Source organism: Hyperolius riggenbachi, unplaced genomic scaffold (assembly GCF_040937935.1).
Source record: "Hyperolius riggenbachi isolate aHypRig1 unplaced genomic scaffold, aHypRig1.pri scaffold_221, whole genome shotgun sequence".
Classification (NCBI taxonomy): domain Eukaryota; kingdom Metazoa; phylum Chordata; class Amphibia; order Anura; family Hyperoliidae; genus Hyperolius; species Hyperolius riggenbachi.
This window is the reverse complement of record NW_027152432.1, coordinates 9,173-33,701: the sequence shown is the minus strand read 5'-3', so window position 1 is coordinate 33,701 and position 24,529 is coordinate 9,173. Positions and strand designations below refer to the sequence as shown.

At 46.1% G+C, this 24,529-nt stretch overlaps 1 protein-coding gene across 1 annotated transcript in view; it reads right to left on the bottom strand.

Moving 5' to 3' along the window:
* The window catches only part of LOC137543829 (trinucleotide repeat-containing gene 6C protein-like), a gene marked incomplete at its 3' end in the record, with an annotated part of 141,189 nt that extends 133,867 nt beyond the window's left edge, over nucleotides 1-7,322 (bottom strand). Inside the window, exon 1 of the mRNA XM_068264914.1 lies at nucleotides 7,009-7,322. The remainder of the gene's footprint in view (nucleotides 1-7,008) is intronic.
* Nucleotides 7,323-24,529: the final 17,207 nt, after the last annotated feature.

Here is a 24,529-nt window from a genome sequence, read left to right as displayed (position 1 = left end):
GGCTAGGTGTGAAGTCCTTGATATCAACACCTGGGATCTAGTCTAAGGTCTGAGCGCTAACACGCGAGGTATTCACGACAGCAGACAGCACCAGACTGAAGCCCGGAGGCTTAAGAAGCAGAGGAGACCTCACTGGCACGCCCCCTGCTGCCAGGCAATCGTGGGTGCCGTGAGTCTCCTCTGACGTCAGCTGACGCCTCTCCTCTTAGCATAAAGGTCCTGTCTGTGCGCGCACCCGCGCAAGACAGCGACCCTATGGGCAAGAGAAAGCCCCGTCCTCGGCGTTCTAGACGCCGGAAGGACGGGCAGGACCACGAGGGCAGCTGCGGCGGCGGTGCTGTTCGCCGCAGCTGTCGCCCCCCCAGGTTACCTCCGTCCTCGGTGATCCAGATGCCGAGGGAAGGGGCGGAGGTACAGAGGCAGCTGCGGCGGCGGTGCTGTTCGCCGCAGCTGCCGCTATATTTGTTACAGCTCGCTATGCTAATCTGATAAGGCGTGCTAACTTTGATAAGGCATGCTATTTGTCTTACCGAATCAAGCCCCAGAAGTCATCTTCTTTGTCCAGATGAGTATTTGCAAGGGCCAAGCGAGCTTTTGTGTGCCCTATCTGGAGATGTGGCGTCCTCTTTGGTCTGCATCAGTGGAACCCAGCAGTGTGCAGTCCATTGGATTGTCTGCCTTGAGTCATTGCCACCAGTAGATCCCAGATACACTAGGATGGCCTTGGTGATGATCCTTGGATTCTTTTTCACCTCTCGCTTTCTTCCTGGCCAGCACAGGTGTCACTTTTGGCTTCCGACCACGTCCTTTGAGATTCCACAGAGCGGAACATCTTGCATTTGTAATAATACTTTGCACTGTAGCCCCTGGAACGTAACTTTTTTTTTTTTTTAGGAAATGGCCTTGTTGCCCTTTCCTGACTTTTGAGCAGCCACAGGTCCTCACTGAGCTCCTTTATCTTAGCCATGACTGTCTACAAACCAACTGCAGAGAGCTGCCGTTTTTCACCTGTTGAGTTGATTAAAACAGCTGTTCATAATTAATCAGGGTAATTTAGATGCTTTAGAACAGCTTGGACTATTTGGAATGGTATAGAACTTCGGATTTTCCCACAGATTGTGACAGTTTGCGAAGGGTATGTATAATTTTGGACTGGACAATTTTTGCTCAATTGTAAATAAAACCTGAATTTTTTTGTTTTTCCACAATGCCTCTTGTACATCGTTTTATCTTTTTGGAGACACCTATGTCATTCTCTGTCAAAAAATTACTTCTGGTTGAATAAAAGTAATTTTAAGTCAAAATTTGCCTGGGGTATGAATAATTATGGGCAACACTGTACCTTTAACTACAGTTCTCCTTTAATGTACTGTACTGGCTGACATGATTGATCTAGAGCAGAGATCACCAACCCAGTCCTCCAAACCCACCAACAGTACATATTTAGCAGACAATAAAACTTTCACAGGTGGGGTAATTAGTGTCTATGCAGAGCTGCTTACCAACCTGAGTGGATATCCACAAAACATGCACTGTTGGTGGGCCTTGAGGATATGGTTGAGGAACACTGCATCTACAGAACTGCCAAGCTGCCCAATATCACGCTTAAAGGGACACTAATGATCCTGTCCCCACCGGCAGCTACTTCAGTTTTCGGCGACAGGCCTGGGAACGAGAGTGATTCTTCACGTTCCTGGCCACAATAGCAGTATAGAAGGTGCTATTGCAGCCAGGAACGCGAATACTCACTGGCGTTCCCAGGCCTATAGGGCCTGTCGCCGAAAACGGAAGTAGCTGCCGGCATGGACAGGAGGATCCGAGTGAAACTGCGTGGGCACAGGATAGCTGCAGGGGGTTGGTAGAAGCCCCAGGTGAGTACATTTTTTTTTTTGTCTTAAGTGACCCTTTAACAGATTGTAAGAGTACTGTGACACTGATGATTTAGTCCTCCAATGGCTCTCCTCCTTCCTGGCTGACAGAACACAAAGGGTAGCCTTAGGGCCTTTCCAGTCCATCCCTGTACCACTAAAATATGGTCTGCCCCAGGGCTCAATACTGTCTCCTTTGTTGATTACCATACACATGCTGCCACAGTCTAACATAGCACTGCTATGCTGATGACACCTAGCTATCTAGGTCATTCAAACCCAACATGTCAGACCCCGTTCCAAAAAACACATGCTTAGCGGAGCTTCCGGAGCGGATGAATGAAAACTGGCTTAAACTGAAAGTTGATAAAACTGAGGTTCTTGTCGTCACGGAAGCGCCGTGAGAAAAGAAAATGCAATCTGTTTCCTGCACAGATTGTCGTTACCAACCCAGATCAAAATCTTATGTTTAGGTACAGCAGGCAGTCAGCTTGGGGTCTCTGGCTTTCATAGCTGCTAGAGGAACTCTTCATGAAGCCCCCTTTGATCTGCCTGTGAAAAAGAAACCCTTTGTTCTTTGCTAATTAAACAAACCTTGGAACAGTCAGAGACACAGTTAAAGGTAGCCATACACTGGTCGATTTGCCATCAGATCCGACCAACAGATAGATCCCTCTCTGATCGAATCTGATCAGAGAGGGATCCGTATGGCTGCCTTTACTGCAAACAGATTGTGAATCGATTTCAGCATGAAACCGATCAATCTGTGAAGCTGCCGCCTTCCCCCGCATTCATTACCTGCTCCGGCCAGCGCGTGTCCCCTGGTCTCCGATGTCTTCTCCGTGCTCGGCTCCTCCAGCTTCACTGAACTTCCTGCTGGGGAAGTTTAGTGAAGCTGGAGGAGCAGAGCACGGAGAAGGAACAGCGGAGACCAGGAGACGCGCCGGCCGGAGCAGGTAATGTATTGCCGCTAGCTTCGGTCATTCGAACGCCGCTACTGACGCACTCCCGACCCGCTGGCGATCAAGTGAAATCGTCCGCATGGACGGATCAACGGGAACAATTGATTTCGGACAGAAATCGATCGTTCTGTCAGCGTTTGCGCAACGATTTCACAGCAGATTCGATCACAGTATATCGGCGGGAAAATCGTTAGGTGAATGGGCCCCTTTAGTGTGAACCTGCCATTTGAAGGATACTATTTGGGGATTCCAGCAGAACTGAGCCTTCCACATAGCAGTGCTTAGACACAGCAGAGCCGTGTAGCCAGCCTTAGAAATACATGGAGTATATGATTTTTAGCCTGTTTAAGGAATATCGTGCCCAGGACGATTATGGGAGTTATATCATTGGATTAGTGATGTTTTGATGGACATTTTGATACCAGTCTTGGGGGGTCAGGGGTAAGCTATGACAAAGTATTAAACTTCTCAGAAACTAAACATAATATGGCAGCCAAGTTTGATGTCATATGAACTGTCATATTCTGAGGAATATGAATCTGTGACTGTTGTGTGTGCGGGAAGCGTAAGCTGAGATATGAAAAATGTCATATTTGGTGGGCACAAGAAACCCACCCAGGCAAGAAACCCACGCATTCATCACGTCACAACTGGATTATTGCAATGCCCTCTATCTATGCAGGCCTTCCAAATACACCTACACCTCCAGCAGCTAGAGTTAACTAGCCAACCCTGCTATTGCCACAACACCAATCCTTGGCTCACTACACTGGCTACCCATAAAATGGAGAATACTATTCAAAATTGGCATGCTAATAATAAAACCCCTACACAAACAAGGCCCTGGACACCTGAAGGATTTGTTGCAACTGCATCACACCTCCCACAATCTCAGACCAAAATGATCCAATAACTTAACCATCCCCAGAGTTCAACGAAAAACCTTTGGAGCCAGAGCTTTCTGTCATGCTGCCCCTACCCTGTGGAATGCCTTGCCCAAATCAATCAAGGCAGCTAAAACCTTGGACACATTTAAATCAAAACTGAAAAGCAATCTGTTTAGTCTGGCATTTATAATTACATAATTCCCCCCCCCCCCCCACCTGTACACATCTCTATGTGACAAGCTTATGCACTTTAGGTCCTATGGGAGAAAAGAGATTTACAGTTTTCTAGTAATCTTCACAAATGCATACCCATTTTTCAGTTCCTCCAATGTGTTTCACCTCTGTTCGGCCACCCGTAAGGTTTCCACAACTCTCAAGTGCTTAATAATCAGAGTTCTGAGATCACCTGTAATTTAGTTGCAACTGTTCAACAAAGGCCACTCCTGATAAGGCGTCTCCAGACCAGATGGGTTACCAGGGTCCCAGGTGTGGTGTGGGGGCGTGCATGGCAGCAAAAAGATTCGGAGTGTATAGGTATGTAAGTAGCCAGGTACAGTAGGGGTAGCCAGTACAGTTGCCCCAGTATAGGGAGTATAGTTGCCCCGGTATAGGGAGTATAGTTGCCCCAGTATAGGGATTATAGTTTTCCCAGTATAGGGAGTACAGTTGCCCCAGTATAACTAGTATAGTTGCCCCAGTATAGGTATTATAGTTGCCTTAATATAGGGAATATAGTTAACCCAGTTTACATAGTATATTTGCCCTTAGTGCTCTCCCTCCGCGGCCACTTCCTCTCTTATCCTCCCTGGTCGGCCCCTCTCCTCCATGCACCATCTTCTATTACAGCAGCACATCCCACGGTTGCTGTGAAGAGGCAGGATACCTGGACCGGGAGGCAGCAGCCCACGGACCAGGAGTGGGTTGGGGGTTGAGGACCCCTGCTTTGAAGCATTTCCACTTTACACTATTTTACCCTTCAAGTTGTGCATTCCTGGTCACATAAGAAATTCACACTATAAGCTGTAGACTGCCTCAGAAAAGAAGCTACTGTATTTTTTCGGATCACAAGACGCACTTTTTCCTCCCCAAAACCGCAATACTTAGCTCAGGACCCCATCCTCACTGCAACTTTACCAGCACGGGCAGAGGCTAAGCATTTGCAGAGCGAGTCAGTGAGCTCTGTCTGCGGCTCTGTTGAGCGCGTTTTACCTTCCTGCCCGCTGTTAAATTGATGCAGGGAGCCGTCCAAAGGGAGAGAGGTATCGTCATGGTGCAGATTGCGGGGTTGTTCGACGCAGCGCTGTTCTGGGAAGGCTTGCCTCGCATCTTGCCAGCATTAATGGAGCAGCTGTCGGTCCCGGGTTGTCCTGCCACTGCCTGCCTGGGCTTGTTCCGCTGGCGGAGGAAGCAGTGCAGGAAGTGTTGTCTCCAAAACTGCTGAGTGGAAGATCTGCTGGGTGTTGGGCTGGCGCACCGCTGCCCCCTTCCCTACAGAGACAGGAGTCTCTCTTCATCATGGGGTCACGACGGTGCTGGTAACGCTGGAGGGGCTTGTTTAGAAGAGCCAGGGAGGAGGAAGTCAGTGCAGATGGCTTGCACGGAGGAGCTGGCTGCAGTGTCGCTATTCCCTCATTCACACAGACTGCTGGAGGCCCGGTGCAGCCCGGAGCTCTGCCTCTTCACCAGAGCCATACTGCTACTGCATCATGAGGCACTGACGCTCTACACCACCTCTGCTACATGGTGGCTTCCAGCTCCCTGATCCACCATGGTGATTATCCTGCAAAGTTAAGTAAACCATACTTCGTGTAAATGGAGTAGGAGGTGGTTGCAGATTGATGTAACGGGGGGGGGGGGGGGGCTATTAGTGGGGTGTTACTGTATCTAGGGCTGGGCCATGGGTTTACTGTAGCCCGGGGGGGGGGGGGGGGCAATTAATGTAATGTGGAATTACTGTAGGTGGGGTGGCGGCCAGGGGATTATTATAACGGGATGGTATTACTGTAAGGTGGGGGTATTAAGATAACGGGGGGTATAACTAACAAGGGCAACATTACGATAACCGGGGAGGGGAGATTACTGTAACTGAGGGGAAGGAGTATTACGGTAAGTTGGAGGTATTACTTTAACTCTGGCGGGGTACTGTAGTATGGGGGGAGAAGCTCTACAAGACGTCCCTGCACCATGGACTCACCAGGTTAACTATATTTTTTTCCTGGATTTAGTCCTCTAAACCTAGATGCGTCTTATGGTCAGGTGCGTCTTATGGTCTGAAAAATACGGTACACCCTCTTCCCAATAACACTTAGAACCTGGATATTAGGTCTGCTCACAAAATGCCTATAAGCATATAGGAAGTGCTTAGCTTTCTTGTTAGAAAGCCATGTATTTTTAAAGAGACTCTGAAGCGAATAAAATTTGCCATTTTTACGTTGTAAAGACAGTTCAAGTTGTTTAAGGCAGTTCAACAAAAGTACGCAGCTTAAAGTGAACCGTAACTGGGGGTGGAAAAAAAAAAAAAAGTTTCACTTACATGGGGCTTCAAACCCCCCCCCCCCCCTCCCTTGCAGACGTACTGTGCCTGCACCTGGACAAACCGGTACTCTGGTCCCCTGCAGCCATCTTCATTTTCAGCAACTGGCCAGTTGCCGGGTCACGGTGCCACTTTCTCATACTGCACATGCGCAGGACGGCCATGGCGACAAAAGCACAATAGAGGATGGCCAGGGCCTTACTAAACAAAACTGTCTGCGGGGGACCGGAGGATCGGTTTGTCCCGGCGCAGGCACAAGACGTCTGCAGAGGGGCGGTGGAGGCCCCAGGTAAGTGAAACTTTATTTTCCATCCCCAGTAAGGGCCGGATCAGACGGGCGGCTTCTAGCTTATCTCATCTGGCGGCGTCTCGTTAGGGGGCTCTTTTGCAGCAATCATTGGTTTTCATCCATACAAGGTGACATTAAGATGCAGGTGGTGAATCGACCCTAGAAGCTGCATGAGGTGTCCAGGGTCACCTGCAACGACTGAGAAAATCGGAATCAGACCGCCGCGTTTGTGCAATTGACGATAACCGCGCGATGTTAAACGCTCCCATTCACTTGAATGAGAACGTTTAACTGACAAGTCCAAGACGCTTGGCAGTAAATGTTGCAGAGTGCCCGTGTGAACTGGCCCTTAAGGTTCACTTTACAATCTGAGAAGTGTAAATAGGTAAGTACCAAGTGAAAACCAACATTCTTAAAGAGCTTCCCCTTCCATCACATACTCAAACACATCAAGAGTATTTAAACTTACCAGGGTGTATCTTTGAAAGGTGATGAGCTCCACCAGGCCCTTGCTGTGGAGGTGGGCTTGCCCCAGTCTGTCCAATATCCTGTCCTGTGGTAGAACTAGTCAGTGTTCCAGAAGGAAATGGCTGTCCCCTTTTCAGAAGTTGCTTTTGTTCTTGCTGACGGAAACGTGGAGGCACCTCACGTGGCAGGTAACGGGAGGCTGCTGCTTGCTGAACATTGGCAGATGCACGCTTGCCATTGCTATTTGGGACAGTGCTGGTGGAAGTACTGGACGTGGCAGTTTGGGGCTGGTTGGAACTGATCTTGAGTGGATCTGGCACTAGAAAACAAAATATCAAATTAATCTACAGTTTTTATTTTAACCAAAGATTAGCAACAAGAACACACACACACTTACTTTTAAACCTCACCTACCACTCTGTCATATCCTGATCACTGTTCAGTTGACAAATTAATTTGAAACAAAAGGAGGGGGATCTTTTAAATAGAATGTCTTTTTTTAAATCCAATCTAAGGGCTCATTTCCAGGGCTCTGCACTGCACGTCATAGGCCGGTGGGTGGGGGGATCAGAGCTTTGCAATCCCAGTCATTATCATGCAATCACATTTCCTTAAGCGCGCATGGCAGCACGCTATATAGAAACGAGTCCTCAGTCTAATTTGCTGAAATATTCTAGAATGTATGCCCAACATTACCCATGTCATCTGCTGCTCTTTTTTGCAAACCTCTACATTTAACTTCCATTTCACCTCAGATTTCAGTTCAACCTTCCATACTTAGTCCACACAAGCATTTGTAGGTAGTTTCCAAACAGCCGCAGCGCTAATTGTTAACCTCCCTTGCAGTAAGGACGAGCGTGACTCGTCCAGCAAAAAGATGCTAAAAGTGGTATTGATGATTCAGGTTTGCCCATGCCGCCAGGGAGATTTAAAACTTCTCTGCTCCACCGGCTCCACTTTTTTCACTTCAATGGGATTCCCTAGGATGGCTGGATGCCTGTCGGCACACTGTGTAATGATCTGTGCTAACCATGCATCCAGCCATCCTAGGGAATCCCACGTGGAGCCGGCGGGGCAGAGAAGCTGTGATCGCTTCCCAGCAACCATCCTCACCCCCAGCGATCACTCGCTGCTGTGACCCCCCCCCTCCCCCCAAGCAATCCCCCACCAACAGCATCCTCCCCTCCCTCCATCTTCCCTGCCACAACCCCCCTTCTCCTTCACTCCCCCTTCAACCCTCCCCCCTGCCATATGCTGATGCTGTGCAGGTAAGATGTTTTACTCACCATGGCCTCTGTCCAGCAGCAGTGACACATCCTCCTCCGCCACGTACAGTACTGTCTACTTTCTACAGTACCAGGATGCAGCTCAATTATGTCATCAAGCCGCATCCCTGTAATGTAGACAGGCGGAGCTGTACGCAGCAGGGGAGGATGTGTGACTGCCGCTGGACAAAGGCCACGGTGAGTAAAACCTCTTTCCTGCACACAAGGGGAGAGATCTCCTATACCTAGCTTCCTATATTGCAGCACCTATAGCTGGCTACATATACTGGTGGTACCCATACCTGGCTACCTGTACCTGGTTAACATATACTGCGGCACCTATACTGGGGGGGAGCTAAATACTGCAACACAAATATTTTCAAGCCCACAAGTTGGGGGTGCAATTTTAGACCCTGCCCCAGGATCAATTTAGCCTGGAAACTGCCCTGATTCGGAAGCTTAGCTTCCAATGCGACCCTGCATCACGCTAGGGCTGTGGAGTCGGAGTTGGAGGAGCAGGAGCAATTTTGGGTATCTGGAGTTGGAGTCGGATGATTTTATATAAAATCCACAGCCTTGGTAAGAATTAGACTAAGGAGTCGGAGTCGAGGAGTCTGAGCCATTTTGGGTACCCGGAGTCGGAGTCTGTGGTTTCATAAACTGAGGAGTCGGATGATTTTTGTACTAACTCCACAGCCCTGCATCACGCACATGGAGACTTGGTGAGGTCTTCTACTCACCATTGGCGTGCTGATCCCTCGTCAGGTGCCTCTGATAAGCTCCCCCAGTATCTTCTTCCATGTCCCTCGTCTAATTTGCTTATCCCTCGGCGATTACATGTTCCCTAGCGATCGGTGTTGAAGACACCAGGGTCGCGCAGTGTCATCTGGTGGCAAACTTTATTTTTTTATTTTTTTTAATTGAACTGAATTCAATATTCCCCCAAAAAATAAATATAAATAAAAGCTTGAAAATGATTTGAAATAAACTGATCCACAGAAATTGTTTGGAAATTGAATGCCAGGGAAGTAAAAGGGATGCCCATTTATTCCAATCCCTATTCTTCACGTCATTTTAGCCAACCCTGCTTCTACCAGGGTTCCTTACTGCTGCATCTCCATGTCCACCTGCGAGAAGGAAAACCCCTGTAACATGTCAAATGCTTTTCTGCATGCTTGCAGAAAACCACTTGGCCAACACACCAGCAGACGCCTGAGTGAACTGGGCCTAAATTGCTTCATTGCTTCTGCCCTCCTAGATTTCCAACTTTACAAGCAAATCACTCCCAACCCTCTCTGCTCCTCTAACAGCCTTTTAATGACCTTCTCAAACTATTTCACATGTACAGCTCTAAAATGTGAAGTGGGAATAAACATGGTGGTGGTACCAGTGGGCATTCTCCTCTCAGATAAATGCTCTTTCAAGCCTCTCACTCCTATTCCCTCTCTCTCCCTGCCATCCTTTGAAGCCCATGCAGTCCAATTATACTCTCCCTCGAACCTCCAAATTGCAGTTATTTACCACCCTCCAGGCCCGGTTTCTGTTTTCTTAGATCATTTCTCTGTCTGGCTTCTCCAGTTCCTATCCTCTGACATCCCTACCATTATCATGGGTGATTTTAACATTCTTAGTGACACCGATAAACCTGTCTCCAATAAACTTCTATCACTGACTTCCTCCTATGGCTTGTCTCAGTGGTCCTCTACCTCAGCCCACACTGATGGCCATACGCTTGACCTCGTATTCACTAAAAATCTATGTTCTGCCACTGACTTTACTAATGATCCACTACTCTCTGACCATAACCTACTTAACTTCTCTCTCTCCTCCACTTTTCCTACCACCCTGGCACAAGCACGCTCACATACTCGAAGAAACTATTGCAATCTAAACATTCAAACTGTCTCTGATGCCCTGGCACCTCTCCTCACACAATCCTTCACTGACCCAGACTCAGCTGCTATTCACTACAACAGCTTCATTACAAAAGTCATGGATGACTTCGCGCCCCCCTCGTCAATGTCCACCCTCACCGTGTCAGTCGCCAACCTTGGATGACCGAAACCACTAAACAGTTAAAAAGATGCGCTAGAGCAGCTGAACGGCGTTGGAGGAAAAATAACACAACATATAAAATTGCCTTGAACTACTTCAGAAACGCACTCTTCCCTAATATCCGCCCATTTACACAATCCAAAACGCTTGTTCAGCACCTTCAACTCTGTTCGCCATCCCCCTCCTCCATCTTGCTTATCAGCTGAAGAATTTGCAATATACTTCACTGATAAACTTGACAAAATCCGAAGTGAATTCTCCATGCAGCCCTCAAATCCCACCTCACATTGATTGCTCTCTAACTGCCTTCTCTCCACTCTCTGAACATTCTCTCTCCTCTAACATCCAAAGCTCATCTAACCACCTGTTCTTTGGATCCTATTCCCTCCCATTTCATTCTGCAGCTATCCTCATCTCTCATGCCTGCACTAACATCGCTATTTAACCTGTCCCTCTCCACTGGCATCCTTCAGTCCCTACTCAAAAAAGCTGTTGCGACACCACTACTTAAAAAACCATCTCTAGATCCTACCACACTTGCCAACTACCGCCCAGTGTCACTTCTCCCATTTGCATCCAAACTACTTGAACGCCATATACATGCAGAATGATCTGCCAACTCCCTATTTGATCAGTTCCAGTCTGGCTTTCGCTCTAACCACTCCACAGAAACAGCCCTTACCAAAGTGGCCAATGACCTTCTTACAGCCAAATCCAAAGGTCAATTTTCCATGCTCCTCCTTCTTGACCTGTCATCCGCATTTAATACTGTCGACCACACCTTACTCTTACAAATACTTTCAAATGTTGGAATAAAGGGCCTTGTTCTCACATGGTTATCTTCCTACCGCTCTGGAAGGTCCTTCACAGTCTCCTACTCAGATCATTATGTAGAAGCTTTCCAGAGGCGCCAATAGAATAAAAGTCACTTAAACGAGCTTAAAACCGATGGGGCAGTGGTGGGCCTACCCCATCCATGCGGACAAAGCAAACAAAGGAAGGACTGTGGCATCAACAGTCAAACAACAATTTATTTATACTCCACAGTAAAAATAGGCAACGCGTTTCACGGGCTCAATCCCGCTTCATCAGGCCAATCAAAAAGGAGCATACAGCTTAACAGCATCAAAACCACACTGAGCGCCTCAGTGTGGTTTTGATGCTGTTAAGCTGTATGCTCCTTTTTGATTGGCCTGATGAAGCGGGATTGAGCCCGTGAAACGCGTTGCCTATTTTTACTGTGGAGTATAAATAAATTGTTGTTTGACTGTTGATGCCACAGTCCTTCCTTTGTTTGCTTTGTCCGCATGGATGGGGTAGGCCCACCACTGCCCCATCGGTTTTAAGCTCGTTTAAGTGACTTTTATTCTATTGGCGCCTCTGGAAAGCTTCTACATATTGCTAAGTCCACCCTTGGTGGAGGGTTGTACCCATCTTCTTCCCATCTACAGAGAGCGACTTTTAATCCTGAGTGGGGTCAGGTTAATCTCCCCACCTGCCTTCACAGTGGTTGCCTAATGGTAACCCTGGTTTGTGAGTATTAAATTGTTATATTACTCATTATTAATTATCATCTATACAATATCACACTATTGGGCTCTTGGTGTCCCCCCTCCCTTTATCCTACTCAGATCAGATCTCTTCTCCTCATGCTTTGTCTGTCGGGGTTCCCCAAGGCTCTGTCCTTGGTCCCCCCTTTTCCATCTACATGCACGGTCTTGGTCAATCGGGTTTCAATACCACCTGTATGCAGACGATACGCAACTGTACCTCTCTGCCCCAGACCTTAACTCCCTCAAACTTGTTCCTGACTGCTTGTCTGCTATATCCTCCATGTCCTCTCGCTTCCTAAAACTTAATAGGAGTAAAACAGAACTAATAATTTTTCCACCGTCTCTGTCCACCTCTCCGTCTGAAGTAACAATAAATGTTAACACTCCCATAACTTCAGTTCCCAAAGCTCGGTGCTTGGGGGTAATATTCGACTCCTCTCTCTTTTATTCCTCGTTAACTCCATAACCAGCTCCTGCCATCTTAAGCCCAAAAACATATCTTGCATCCGTCCTTTGCATCCGTCCTTTTCTCACTCAAGACACAACTAAAATGTTTATACATGCTCTTCTAATTTCTCGTCTGGACTACTGCAACATACTACTTTGTGGACTACCTTCTAACAGACTGGCCCCGCTCCAGTCGATCCTGAACTCAGCTGCTTGTCTCAATCATCTTTCTTTTCGATCTTCCTCTGCCGACCCTCTTTGTCAAGCTCCTCACTGGCTGCCAATTAACCAGAGGATTCAGTTCAAACTCCTAACCCTAACCTACAAAGCTCTCCACAATCTCTCTCCCCGGGAAAAATCCTCACCAATTTCCAGATACAAACCCAATCGCAATCTTAGATCGGCACATTATCTTCTGTTGTCCTCCTCTAGAATCACCTCCTCACATTCACATTTACAAGACTTCGCACGCGCTTCACCCCTCCTCTGGAATGGCTTCCCACAACACATCCGTCACTCGCCAACCTTCGTTACCTTTAAACGCTCTCTAAAAACACATTTGTTCCGGCAAGCATCTGCGCTACCTTAGGCCACTTCCCTTTGTCCTAAGACCAAATTGCACTACTACTAGGTATCCTAAAACACACTGCCTCTATATATTTGTTGCATACTACCTCTCCTCTTGCTCCCCCCCCCCCATTCCCTTTAGATTGTAAGCTCGCAAGGGCAGGGCTCTCTCCCCCTTTTGTGTCTTGGAAATCATGCATTTTATTAATCATGTTACTTTTATCACTGTCATTACCAATTCTATATTTTGTATTTTGTATCCTTCTTTGTATTTTGTCACTAATGTATCTTGTATATTGGTGTACACCATTGTCTGTATTATGTACCCCATGTTTGTTTCTTACTTTGTACAGCGCCACGGAATATGTTGGCGCTTTATAAATCAATAATAATAATAATAATAATAATGTGTTTAAGGCTGACGCCAGGGTTAGGACAAGGTCCACCACCAACAGAGGCTTAACTGCCCAAGTGCGCCCCACCTTTCTTTCCTGAGCCACTGCTGGACAATATCTATAGCATTCAGCAGCAGCATTCATTTATTTATTTTTATTGTACTATTCAAAGGGAATCTAAACAGAGTGATATGGATGTTTCCTTTCAAACAATACCAGTTGCCTGCCAGTCCTGCTGATCTCTTTGGCTGCAATAGTGGCTGAATCACAGACCTGAAACAAGCATGCAGCTAATCCAGTCTAACTTTAGTCAGAGCACCTGATCTGCATGCTTGTTCAGGGGCTATGGCTAAAAGTATTAGAGACACAGGATCAGCAGTAGAGTCAGGCAACTGGTATTATTTTAAAAGGAAAAAGCCTTATCCTCAGTTTAGGTTCCCTTTAACCACTTAAGGACCGAGGTGATAGAGATCTACGCCCTGTTTTGATGGGCTCCTGGCTGGCAGGGCGTAGATCTCTATCACCGGCGCCGCCGCACCCCGCCGCGATCGCGCGCACCGAACCGGCTGCACTTAGCTGTCTTATGACAGCTAAGGCTTCCAGGTATCGGCAGGAGCCGTCACTGATTGGCTCCCTGCCGTGTGATCGCTGTGAGCCAATCACAGCGATCACCCTCCGAAAGGCAACATAGTTGCCGTTCCGCCTCCCTCTCCGCCTCCCTCTCCCTGTCACTGTGGATCTTGTGTGACAGGGAGAGACGCACAGCCTGCAGCCGTGACAGGCTGTGCGATTTTAGTGTAAAAAAAATATATATATAGATCTATCTATCTAGATCTATCTATCTAGATCTATCTATCTATCTAGATCTATCTATCTATCTAGATCTATCTATCTATCTAGATCTATCTATCTATCTATATCTATCTATCTAGATCTATCTATCTATCTATCTAGATCTATCTAGATCTATCTATCTAGATCTATCTAGATCTATCTATCTATCTATCTATCTCTCTATATCTATATCTGATAATATATATATATATATAGAGAGAGAGAGAGATATAGATATATATAGATATATATAGATATATATATATATATATATATATATATTTTACTGCATTGTGATTTTAACCACTTGCCGACCGCCCCTACCTATCGGCGTATTGCGGTCGTTGCGGGCTCCACTTGGCGGCGGCAAAGTGGAGCCCGCAACGACCGCAATACGACGATCGGCGGCGGCTCGTTGTGGACTAGCTGGCCAGGGATTGCACGCTGGATGTGCCCACCCGCGACGTCAACCCGCCAGCCAATTCGCAGCGGTGGCAGGTTGTTAACCCCCGATCTGCCGCATGTAAAGCAGATAATACGCTTTGTAATGTATACAAAGCGTATTATACAGGCTGCCTCCTGCCCTGGTGGTCCCAGTGATTGAGGGACCACCAGGGCAGGTTGCAGCCCTCCTAGTAAGTACCCAAGCACACTGATCCTGCCCCCTGATCGCCCACTGCACCCATCAGACCCCCCCTGCCCACCCCTCAGACACCTGTTTGCACCCAATCACCCCCCTAATCACCCATTAATCACTCCCTGTCACTATCTCAACGCTATTTTTTAGATTAGGTCCTAAACTGCCCCCTGGGGGCTCCTGAACACCCCCCCCCCCCCACACCCTCATATCCTCCCTAGAACCTGTCACTGCTACCCATCAGATCAGGCCGTAATATGCCCCCTGCGGGCTTCTGATCACCCGGCCAAACCCTCACCCGCCCCACCGCAGTGACAGAATTTTTTTTTCTGATCACTGCTGGTACGACTTAATTGCCATGTCCAGGTCACGATTTGAGAACATTCCTGCACTTCAGTGCCAATACAACCTGTCATCTAAGAAGCCACCCTGCTTATGACCGGTTCCACAAAATTCGGCCCCTCATAGACCACCTGTCATCAAAATTTGCAGATGCATATACCCCTGAACAGTCATTTTGAGGCATTTGGTTTCCAGACTACTCCTCGTGGTTTTGGGCCCCTAAAATGCCAGGGCAGTATAGGAACCCCACAAGTGACCCCATTTTAGAAAGAAGACACCCCAAGGTATTCCGTTAGGTGTATGACGAGTTCATAGAAGATTTTATTTTTTGTCAAAAGTTAGCGGAAATTGATTTGTATTGTTTTTTTTCACAAAGTGTCACTTTCCACTAACTTGTGACAAAAAATAAAATCTTCTATGAACTCACCATACACCTAACGGAATACCTTGGGGTGTCTTCTTTCTAAAATGGGGTCACTTGTGGGGTTTCTATACTGCCCTGGCATTTTAGGGGCCCTAAACCGTGAGGAGTAGCCTAGAAACCAAATGCCTCAAAATGACCTGTGAATAGGACGTTGGGCCCCATAGCGCACCTAGGCTGCAAAAAAGTGTCACACATGTGATATCGCCGTACTCAGGAGAAGTAGTATAATGTGTTTTGGGGTGTATTTTTACACATACCCATGCTGGGTGGGAGAAATCTCTCTGTAAAGGGACAATTGTGTGTAAAAAAAATCAAAACATTTTAATTTACAGAGATATTTCTCCCACCCAGCATGGGTATGTGTAAAAATACACCCCAAAACACATTATACTACTTCTCCTGAGTACGGCAATACCACATGTGTGACACATTTTTGCAACCTAGGTGCGCTAAGAGGCCCAACGTCCTATGAGTACCTTTAGAATTTCACAGGTCATTTTGAGGCATTTGGTTTCTAGACTACTCCTCACGGTTTAGGGCCCCTAAAATGCCAGGGCATTATAGGAACCCCACAAGTGACCCCATTTTAGAAAGAAGACACCCCAAGGTATTCAATTAGGTGTATGGGGAATTCATAGAAGATTTTATTTTTTGTCACAAGTTAGTGGAAAATGACACTTTGTGAAAAAAACAATAAAAATCTATTTCCGCTAACTTGTGAAAAAAAAATTAAATCTTCTATGAACTCCCCATACTACTAACGGAATACCTTGGGGTGTCTTCTTTCTAAAATGGGGTCACTTGTAGGGTTCCTATACTGTCCTGGCATTTTAGGGGCCCTAAACCCTGAGGAGTAGTCTAGAAAATAAATGCCTCAAAATGACCTGTGAAATCCTAAAGGTACTCATAGGACTTTGGGCCCCTTAGCGCAGTTAGGGTGCAAAAAAGTGTCACACATGTGGTATCGCCGTACTCAGGAGAAGTAGTATAATGTGTTTTGGGGTGTATTTTTACACATACCCATGCTGGGTGGGAGAAATATCTCTGTAAATGGACAATTGTGTGTAAAAAAATCAAAAGAAATCTCATTTACAGATATATTTCTCCCACCAATCATGGGTATGTGTAAAAATACACCCCAAAACATATTATACTATTTCTCCTGAGTAAGGCGATACCACATGTGACATTTCTTTTGCAGCCTAGGTGCGCTAAGGGGCCCAAAGTCCTATGAGCACCTTTAGGCTTTACAGGGGTGCTTACAATTTAGCACCCCCCAAAATGCCAGGACAGTAAACACACCCCACAAATGACCCCATTTTGGAAACTAGACACTTCAAGGTATTCAGAGAGGGGCATGGTGAGTCCGTGGCAGATTTCATTTTTTTTTTGTCACCAGTTAGCAGAAATGGAAACTTTTTTTTATTTATTTTTTTTGTCACAAAGTGTCATTTTCCGCTAACTTGTGACAAAAGATAAAATCTTCTATGAACTCACCATGCCTCTTAGTGAATACTTTGGGGTGTCTTCTTTCCAAAATGGGGTCATTTGGGGGGTATTTATACTATCCTGGAATTCTAGCACCTCATGAAACCTGACAGGTGCTCAGAAATGAGAGAGATGCTTCAAAATGGGAAAATTCAATTTTTGCACCATAGTTTGTAAACGCTATAACTTTTACCCAAACCAATAAATATACACTGAATGGGTTTTTTTTTTTTTATCAAAAACATGTTTGTCCACATTTTTCGCGCTGCATGTATACAGAAATTTTACTTTATTTGAAAATGTCAGCACAGAAAGTTAAAAAAATCATTTTTTGCCAAAATTCATGTTTTTTTGATGAATATAATAAAAAGTAAAAATCGCAGCAGCATTCAAATAGCACCAAAAGAAAGCTGTATTAGTGACAAGAAAAGGAGGTAAAATTCATTTAGATGGTAGCTTGTATGACTGAGCAATAAACCATTAAAGCTGCAGTGGTCTGAATGGAAAAAAGGCTCTGGTCCTTAAGGGGTGAAAAGACTGCGGTCCTTAAGTGGTTAAGCACCAACATATTACGCAGTGTTCAACATACATGATGATTCAACAACACTGCCTACCCGCTTTTTATTTAACAAATCAACTTCAGTGTTCTCCCCAGAATTTTTTTTCTGCCGGGTGGAAGAAAAATGTAACTGGGTGGAGCAAGACAGCGAAGCACGTCATCTGTGCGAACACATACAGAGAGGCGTTGTGCCAGGTGGCAGTGCAGCTATAGTCCACACCCTGTGGTAAAGGTAATTTGGGGTTCCGGCGATGGCCATACCCCAAATCCATCCTCCGAGTTGCTTCCCCTCAGACGGGGAATAGCATTAATGCCACCCAGTGATTCAGCGGGAGCAGGGTGAGCCATTATTTGGCTTGCCCTGCGCCCAACTGCCAAACAATGGAATGCAAAACAAATCCAACTGAAAACAAAACGGTAATGTAGGTTAGCACTGCTTTATAAAATTTCTGAGCATTCATGACCTTGTAAGTGCTAAAATGCTTTGGCTGTGAAACATAGAACAAATACTAAAACAAAAGCTTATGCACAAATTCTCTTATACTGGCAATAACCAGCAGCATAGCAAAAACTTAGTCTTCAAGGCATTTGAGAAGCACAGGAGGAGGCGGGCCAGCTTGGACTGCAGTGAATATTAATAAGCATGAGAGGCTCTCAGCTCAGCTCTAGCCTAGTGTTCGCAGCATAGAGCGTCAGACATCGTCTGCTGTACTTCTGTACAGCGCTGCTACCACCTAGAAGATCCAGCCTGAATTACAACATTCAGGTTTCCTGCATGTGAGAATGCTGAGCTTTTTATTGTTTTCTTAGGATTTTTTTTTTGTTTTTACACAATACAACATAAGAGATTAGAGAAAGACCCTGCACAGACGGTTAAGTCATATCATAACAGGAATACACAAGATTGTAGCATATAATCAGTACAAATCACATAAGATAAAAAAAGTCAGCATATGATTCGCCCCATAATGCTCCATTAGGGTCAACTTTGACCCTCTACATCACAGTCAGCAGGCACATTGTAGCCAATTAAAGAGTAACGGTCAGGCTACAAAAGCTAATTTAAACCTCTATTCTCCTGTGTTAAACAGTTTAGAAGGAAGCCAAAAAGGCAATACTGAAGTTAAAAATCTCTCTTACTTTTGATGTGTGCTGAACAGCAAGGCTGTTATTCCCAAGCTCTTAAGAGGCCGAGAGGCCGCATACCATACTGCAAAGCATTCTGGGGCTGCTTCTTCCCACCTTGGGTCCTCCCCTCGGCTGCTAGTGAGAAGTTACAGGCTCATGTTACAACAGCTTGTAACGCAGTCTAGCTCACAGCACTGAAAAATCTCCGGGCAGAGTATACTGCATGAGTCCGCTATTGTTCCTAGCCACATGGCTAATTAATATTCACTGCACAGTAGTGTTGTCTTTTTTGTGAGTCGAATCATAAGGAAGCAGGGAGGATCACAATTGGCTTCATAGGAGACAGACAAACATGGAACCTGCCATGAGCTGTCAGGAGCATCATTCTCTGCAAATACTATATAAAAATTCTGTGAAATCCAAACGTGGACAGTGAAATGCATATGTAATGTAAGCACAGCCAATATTTAGCTACTGATATATATGTTTTTTTTCCTCTGAGACCTTCTACCTAACAGCTCCTCTTTAAGCTACACTCTCTCCTGGAGCCACTCCCCCCCTTATAAAAGGCACATATAAACTCACAGGTCGAACAAGGAGCGCTCTGATCAGAAATGCAGTCAAGAGGCCCATGGTGACTGGACAAGCTGCAGAGATCTACAGCTCAGGTGGGGGAATCGGTCCATAGGACAACTATTAGTCGTGCACTGCACAAAGTTGGCCTTTATGGAAGAAAGCCATTGTTAACAGAAAAGCATAAGTCCCATTTGCAGTTTTCAACAAGCCATGTGGGGGACACCGCAAACATGTGGAAGAAGGTGCTCTGGTCAGATGAGACCAAAATGGAACTTTTTGGCCAAAATGCAAACCGCTATGTGTGGCGGAAAACTAACACTGCACATCACTCTGAACACACCATCCACACTGTCAAATATGGTGGTAGCAGCATCATGCTCTGGGGGTGCTTTTCTTCAGCAGGGACAGGGAAGCAGGTCAGAGTTGATGGGAAGATGGATGGAGCCAAATACAGGGCAATTTTGAAAGAAAACCTCTTGGGAGTCTGCAAAAGACGAGACTGGGGCGGAGGTTCACCTACCAGCAAGACAACAACCCTTAACATAAAGCCAGGGCAACAATGGAATGGTTTAAAACAAAACATATCCATGCGTTAGAATGGCCCAGTCAAAGTCCAGATTTAAATCCAATCGAGAATCTTTGGCAAGATCTGAAAACTGCTGTTCACAAACACGGTCCATCTAATCTGACTTAGCTGGAGCTGTTTTGCAAAGAAGAATGGGCAAGGATTTCAGTCTCTAGATGTGCAAGCTGTAGAGACATACCCTAAAAGACTGGCAGCTGTAATTGCAGCAAAAGGTGGTTCTACAAAGTATTGACTCAGGGGGCTGAATAATTACGCACACCCCACTTTGCAGTATTTTTTTTTTTTTTTTAATATTTGGAATCCTGTTTGATTTTCGTTCCACTTCTCATGTGTACACCATTTTGTATTGTTCTTTCACGTGGAATTCCAATAAAATTGATTCAAGTTTGTGGCAGGAATATATGACAAAATGTGGAAAACTTCAAGGGGGCTGAATACTTTTGCAAGCCACTGTATCTGTTCAGTGCACCTGCTTGCCAGCATGCAGTGTTATATTATATACCAGTCACTGCATAACTGTTCACTGCACCTGTGTGACCGCACGCTGTTTTATATACCAGTACGTGCATACTTGTTTACTGCACCTGTGTGACAGCTGCACATTGTATTGTAATACCAGTCACTGCATACCTTTCACTACACCTGCGTGACTGCACATTGTATTAGTCAAGTCAGTGCATACCTTTCACTTCATCCCCCCCTGATATGGACAAAACAGGCAGAGGCAGGCCACCCAGCAGGTCCGTTCAAGGTCGTGCCGACGTGATTTTGTGCGGCCCTGGACCAAAGTACAGTGCTCAGAAGGCACATGCCATCAACTCCCAAGATTGTCAGGGACGTAGTTGACAGGCACCACATCCGCTCCATTTGACACTTCGCAGGCGTTATTTGGTGGGGAATTAAGTGATTCACAGCCATTATTGTTAAAACAAGATGAAGGCGCTAAGCAAGTTACACCACCTCATATGTCTGATTTAGGCCTCACTATGGACGTAAGGTGTGAGGAGTAGAGATGTAGCGAACTGTTCGTCGGCGAACGGTTCCAGGCGAAGTTTGGAGGTTCGCGTTCGCCTGCACCAGGCGAACTTTTGCGGAAGTTCGATACGTCCCATAATGCTCTATTGAGCAAAACTTTGACCCTCTACATCACAGTCAGCAGTCACATTATTACCAAACACACTGCTCTCGCTGCTGGCCCGCCCCCCCTCCCTCCAAGCAAGGTCCTTATGCCATTTCACTCACTTGTCTGCCTACACTAAGTAGTTAAAGAGACACTGAAGCGAAAAAAAAATACATGATATAATGAATTGGTTGTGTACTATGAATAATTACTACAAGATTAGCAGCAAAGAAAATATTCTCATATTTTTATTTTCAGGTATATAGTGTTTTTTCTAACATTGCATCATTCTCTAATATGTGCAAATTACACTCAGCATTCAAAATGATTCTTTCAGAGCAGTCTGTGAACTAATGACCTCTCCTCTGCCAGAGGAAAAGTAAATAGTCCAGGAATAGTTGAGATAATAAAAAAAAGTCAGATAACTGCCCTCTCCACGACTTTGAAAGTCGTAGAGATAATGGCTTTTTTGTATAGAGATAACAACTGGAGTTTCTTAACTCTTCCTGTACTGGAAACAATTAGACTGATGTATCTGATCTTAATGTTTTATGTCTTAGCTGTACTACACATACAAATCATAATAACACAGTTTTTTTTCGCTTCAGTGTCTCTTTAAGGGACAGCTGCTACTTCCACCTTCCTCCTCCCATCTCCCTCCTCCCTCCTAACCTTCTACCTATTCCCTCCTCCCTTCTACCGGAGGGAGGAGGGTCTCATCTGCCAGGGAATTATACTATTTCAAAAACCAGTTTACATACCACAGCTGGGAATCGAACCCAGGTCTAACTGTGTGGTGGGCAAGCACCCTAACCGCTGTACCACAACAGTACTAACTGAAGCTGGCCTAGCATTTACTATTTATGCTCAATGCAATAGAAACATTAGGTTGCTTAAAGGGAACCTTAACTGAGAGGGATATGGATGTTTCCTGTAAACAATACCAGTTGCCTGGCAGTCCAGCTGATCTCTGTGACTGCAATAGTGGCTGAATCACACCCTGAAACAAGCATGCAGCTAATCCAGTATGACTTCAGTCAGAGCACCTGATCTGCATGCTAGTTCAGGGGCTGTGGCTAAACGTATTAGAGACACAGGATCAGCAGGCGATTCAGGCAACTGGTATTATTTTAAAAGGAAAAATCCATATTCTTCTCCGTTTAGGTTCCCTTTAAGTATTTGTAGCATAAAAGCCAACTCACATTGGCTGGGATTTGAACCCGGGTCTCACTGTGTGGTGGGCAAGCACCCTAACCACTGTACCACAACAGTACTAACTGAAGCTGGCCTAGCATTTACCATTTATGCTCAATACCTGGAGGGAGGGCCTCTAGGTATCAGAGCCCTTGAAACATGTTTTCTATCATTTTTTCAGCCGTTAGAATTTTTTCAAATTTTCAAAGTTCGCCTCCCCATTGAAGTCTATTGCGGTTCGCAAACTTTTTCGCGAACCGAACCTTTCGCGGAAGTCGGAGGTTCGCGACATCTCTAGTAAGGAGGAGGATGATTAAGTACCTGCTGTTGGTGCAGTTTATAAGATGTCTGATACAAGCGAAGCTGTGGAGGATGATTAGGAGGATGACGTTGATGAGAATACTGGCATGGATGTCACGTGGGTTCCCAATAGAGGAGATGAGCAGGAGGACAGTTCAGAGGGGTAGTCAAGAGAGGAGGAGGAGGAGACGAGTTGCTGAAAGAAGCAGGGGGAGCTTGTCATCAGAAAAAGCTTGTGGCAGTGTCCGGCGGCATGTATCACCACCTATGGACAGCCAGCCAACATGCCCTTCAACGTCAGCTGCTGATGCCACCATAGTGCCATCACCCCAGTGCTCAGTGGTGTGGACATTTTTGTGTGCGTCTGCCTCAGATGAGAGCAATGCCATTTGTACTCTCTGCCACCAACAATTGAGCTGTGGAAAGAGCAAAACCCGCGTAGGGACAACTGCCTAACAAAGGCACATGATGAGAAAGCACAAACTGCAACGGGAAGACCACCTGAGGAAAAGCAGCACACAAAAGCAAAGCCACCCTCCTTCTCCTCTTCCTCCTTCAGGTGCATTATCTTCAGCCGCTTTCTCCCTTGCACCTTCACAGCTACCCTCTTTCACTCCACCTCTCACCTTGAGCAGTTCCTGCTCCTCTGCCCACAGCCGCAGCCAGGTGTCCGTGAGGGAAATCTGAGCAGAAGAAGCCAATGTCTGCCAGTCACCCCCTTGCCCGGCGTCTGACAGCAGGCTTGGCGGAACTGTTAGCTAGCCAGCTGTTACCATACCCGCTGGTGGACTCTGAGGCCTTCCGAAAATTTGTGGCGATTGGGACACCGCAGTGGAAGATACCAGGCCGAAATTATTTCTCAAAAAAGGTGATGCTCAAAATGTACCATGCAGTTGAAAGGAAAGTGGTGTCAACTCTGGCACACAGCATTGGGTAAAGGGTCCATCTGATCACGGATGTCTGGTCTGCAAAGCACGGTCAGGGCAGGTATAGTACTTACAAAGCCCATTGGGACAACCTGGTGACCGCTGGCAAGCAGGGAGTACGTGGCTGTGCATCGGACCTAGTTGTGACACCACCACGGCTTGCAGGCAGGACTGCTGCCACCTCTCCTCCTCCTCCTGCTCCTCTCTCCTCTTCGCTGTCGTCCTCCTACTCCTCGAATGAGTGGCAGTGCTACTTTACTGGTGCTGCGATCTCCTCTCCAGCTACACAGACCCAGCTCCCCAAGGCATATGCTGCATGCCAGGTACGATGGTGTCACGCCATCTTGGACATGTCTTGCCTCAAAGCGGAGTAGTGGATGATTGGTGTCAGGACACCTTCTGGGGAAAAGGCACAGGAAACAAAAAACACGGGAGCCCAATAGTGTAATATGTTTAGTCAAAATTGTCAATATAGAAGATAAGAATCTACTCACAAGAGTGGGTTGCAGAGGGGCAACCGACCACAGGAAGCAGGTGGAGACAATTAACCCGACTCCACTCGGGGAGGTCACTAAGGACCTGGATGCGGTCGCTCTCCTTGGAAAAAAAAAAGGGAGGCAGATGTCCACCGTGGTGTAAACCACATATGTTCTGCCTCCACCCCTCACACGGGTATCGTATGGGGGTTAGGGATGCACTAAATGGTTTAAAGAGGCGCCCTGGTGGTATATAAAAGCGTTTAAAAGCAGTTTAAAACCGAGAAAAGGTTTGAGGTTGCTTACCTCAAGGACGACAAATCTTTGTAGGGACAAAAGATTTTATTGGTAGCACAGGCAACGCGTTTCACGGGTCTGAGCCCGCTTCCTCAGGCCAATAGCAGTGCCTATATTAGTAAACATGAGACTCCTAAGCATGCTAGTATTAAAGATATACATACATTTACAGCATCAGATTGTAATCAGCGATAGCATTGAATCCAGTGTTTCATTTCATATATATTATTACAGATTATATATATTATTACAGATGATATATTATAAATAATGTATATATTATATTAGGAGTATTTACCCTTGTCTTACGGAGCTGCTGGCGTTTATCAGCCAGAGGTATATAGATAATCAAA